The 2,500-nt window shown below is 45.2% G+C and overlaps 3 non-coding genes and 9 pseudogenes across 3 annotated transcripts; all 12 read left to right on the forward strand.

Annotated features, from left to right (window-relative positions):
* The window catches only part of LOC125802033 (5S ribosomal RNA), a 119-nt pseudogene extending 106 nt beyond the window's left edge, over positions 1-13 (forward strand).
* Positions 14-123: 110 nt separating this feature from the next.
* Positions 124-242, forward strand: LOC125801932 (5S ribosomal RNA; annotated as a pseudogene).
* Positions 243-352: 110 nt separating this feature from the next.
* LOC125801936 (5S ribosomal RNA) lies at positions 353-471 on the forward strand. The gene has a single exon (XR_007439020.1). It is a non-coding gene; the product is annotated as a 5S ribosomal RNA (ribosomal RNA).
* A 110-nt stretch (positions 472-581) lies between these two features.
* LOC125801852 (5S ribosomal RNA) lies at positions 582-700 on the forward strand. The gene has a single exon (XR_007439011.1). It is a non-coding gene; the product is annotated as a 5S ribosomal RNA (ribosomal RNA).
* Positions 701-810: 110 nt separating this feature from the next.
* LOC125801871 (5S ribosomal RNA) lies at positions 811-929 on the forward strand (annotated as a pseudogene).
* Positions 930-1,039: 110 nt separating this feature from the next.
* LOC125801903 (5S ribosomal RNA) lies at positions 1,040-1,158 on the forward strand. The gene has a single exon (XR_007439017.1). It is a non-coding gene; the product is annotated as a 5S ribosomal RNA (ribosomal RNA).
* A 159-nt stretch (positions 1,159-1,317) lies between these two features.
* Positions 1,318-1,426, forward strand: LOC125802045 (5S ribosomal RNA; annotated as a pseudogene).
* A 110-nt stretch (positions 1,427-1,536) lies between these two features.
* LOC125802041 (5S ribosomal RNA) lies at positions 1,537-1,655 on the forward strand (annotated as a pseudogene).
* Positions 1,656-1,765: 110 nt separating this feature from the next.
* On the forward strand, positions 1,766-1,884 carry LOC125801948 (5S ribosomal RNA; annotated as a pseudogene).
* A 110-nt stretch (positions 1,885-1,994) lies between these two features.
* LOC125801957 (5S ribosomal RNA) lies at positions 1,995-2,113 on the forward strand (annotated as a pseudogene).
* Positions 2,114-2,223: 110 nt separating this feature from the next.
* On the forward strand, positions 2,224-2,342 carry LOC125801985 (5S ribosomal RNA; annotated as a pseudogene).
* A 110-nt stretch (positions 2,343-2,452) lies between these two features.
* LOC125801909 (5S ribosomal RNA) overlaps positions 2,453-2,500 on the forward strand; it is a 119-nt pseudogene continuing 71 nt past the window's right edge.

The raw sequence follows: 2,500 nt of genomic DNA on the forward strand, positions 1-2,500 counted from the left end.
GTTGCTGTAAGCTTTTCCCCTCTTGCTTCTTCTACCATGGTTTTGTTATACCTTACTAGTTTGTTATCTGAAACCAAACATAGATGAAGTTGCATAAGTAGTCTTGATGAGAGCTTTGCTATAACTTACGTTCACACTGCCCTGAGAACGCCTGATCTCGTCTGAACTCGGAAGCTAAGCAGGATTTGGCCTGGTTAGTACTTGGATGGGAGACCATCTGGGAATATCAGGTGCTGTAAGCTTTTCCCCTCTTGCTTCTGTGACCATGGTCTTGTTATACATTACTAGTGTATTATCTGAAACCCAACATAGATGAAGTCGCATAAGTAGTCTTGATGAGAGGTCAGCAATCGCTTACGGTCACACTACCCTGAGAACGCCCGATCTCGTCTGATCTCGGAAGCTAAGCAGGGTTTGGCCTGGTTAGTACTTGGATGGGAGTCCACTTGGGAATACCAGGTGCTGTAAGCTTTTCCCCTCTTGCTTCTATGACCATGGTCTTGTTATACATTACTAGTCTGTTGTTTGAAACACAACATAGATGAAGTCGCATAAGTAGTCTTGATGAGAGTTCTGCAACCCATTATGGTCACACAACCCTGAGAACACCCGATCTCGTCTGATCTCAGAAGCTAAGCAGGGTTTGGCCTGGTTAGTACTTGGATGGGAGACCACCTGGGAATACTAGGTGCTGTAAGCTTTTCCCCTCTTGCTTCTATGACCATGGTCTTGTTATACGTTACTACTGTGTTATTTGAAACCGAACATAGATGAAGTCGCATAAGTAGTCTTGATGAGAGTTCTGCAATCACTTACGGTCACACAACCCTGAGAACGCCCGATCTCGTCTGATCTCGGAATCTAAGCAGGGTTTGGCCTGTTTAGTAATTGGATGGGAGACCACCTGGGAATACCAGGTGCTGTAAGCTTTTCACTTTTTGCTTCTATGACCATGGTCTTGTTATACATTACTAGTGTGTCATCTGAAACCCAACATAGATGAAGTCGCATAAGTAGTATTGATGATAGTTCTGCAATCGCTTACAGTCACACTACCCTGAGAACGCCTGATCTCGTCTGATCTCGGAAGCTAAGCAGGGTTTGGCCTGGTTAGTACTTGGATGGGAGACCACCTGGGAATACCAGGTGCTGTAAGCTTTTCCCCTCTTGATTTATGACCATGGTCTTGTTATACATTACTAGTGTATTGTCTGAAACCCAACATAGATGAAGTTGCATAAGTAGTCTTGATCAGAGTTCTGTAATCGCTTATGGTCACACAACCTTGAGAGTAGTCTTGATGAGAGGTCAGCAATCGCTTACGGTCACACTACCCTGAGAACGTCTGATCTCGGAAGCTAAGCAGGGTTTGGCCTGGTTAGTACTTGGATGGGAGACCACCTGGGAATACCAGGTGCTGTAAGGTTTTCCCCTCTTGCTTCTGTGACCATGGTCTTGTTATACGTTACTAGAGTGTAATCTGAACCCCAACATAGATGAAGTCGCATAAATAGTCTTGATGAGAGTGTTTCAATCGCATACAATCACACTACCCTGAGAACGCCCGATCTCGTCTGGTCTCGGAAGCTAAGCAGGGTTTGGCCTGGTTAGTGCTTGGATGGGAGACCACCTGGTAATACCAGGTGCAGTAAGCTTTTCCCCTCTTGCTTCTATGACTATGGTCTTTATATACATTACTAGTGTGTAATCTAAAACCCAACATAGATGAAGTCGCATAAGTAGTCTTGATGAGAGTTTTGCAATCGCTTACGGTCACACTACCCTGAGAACGCCCGATCTCGTCTGATCTCGGAAACTAAGCAGGGTTTGCCCTGGTTAGTACTTGGATGGAAGACCACCTGGGAATACCAGGTGATGTAAGCTTTTCCCCTCTTGCTTCTATTACCATGGTCTTGTTATACATTACTAGTGTGTTGTTTGAAACCCAACATAGATGAAGTCGCATAAGTAGTCTGGATGAGAGTTCTGCAATCGCTTACGGTCACACTACCGTGAGAACGCCCGATCTCGTCTGATCTCGAAAGCTAAGCGGGGTTTATCCTGGTTAGTACTTGGATGGGAGACCACCTGGGAATACCAGGTGCTGTAAGCTTTTCACCTCTTGCTTCTATTACCATGGTCTTGTTATACATTACTAGTTTGTAATCTAAAACCCAACATAGATGAAGTCGCATAAGTAGTCTTGATGAGAGTTCTACAATCGCTCACGGTCACACTACCCTGAGAACACACGATCTCGTCTGATCTCGGAAGCTAAGCAGGGATTGCCTTGGTTAGTACTTCGATGGAAGACCACCTGGGAATACCAGGTGCTGTAAGCTTTTCCCCTCTTGCTTCTGTGACCATGGTCTTGTTATACATTCCTAGTGTATTATCTGAAACCCAACATAGATGAAGTCGCATAAGTAGTCTTGATGAGAGGTCAGCAATCGCTTACGGTCACACAAGCTTGTGAACGCCCGATCTCGTCTGGTCTCTG

The sequence above is a fragment of the Astyanax mexicanus genome, chromosome 4 (genome assembly GCF_023375975.1).
Source record: "Astyanax mexicanus isolate ESR-SI-001 chromosome 4, AstMex3_surface, whole genome shotgun sequence".
Lineage (NCBI taxonomy): Eukaryota > Metazoa > Chordata > Actinopteri > Characiformes > Acestrorhamphidae > Astyanax > Astyanax mexicanus.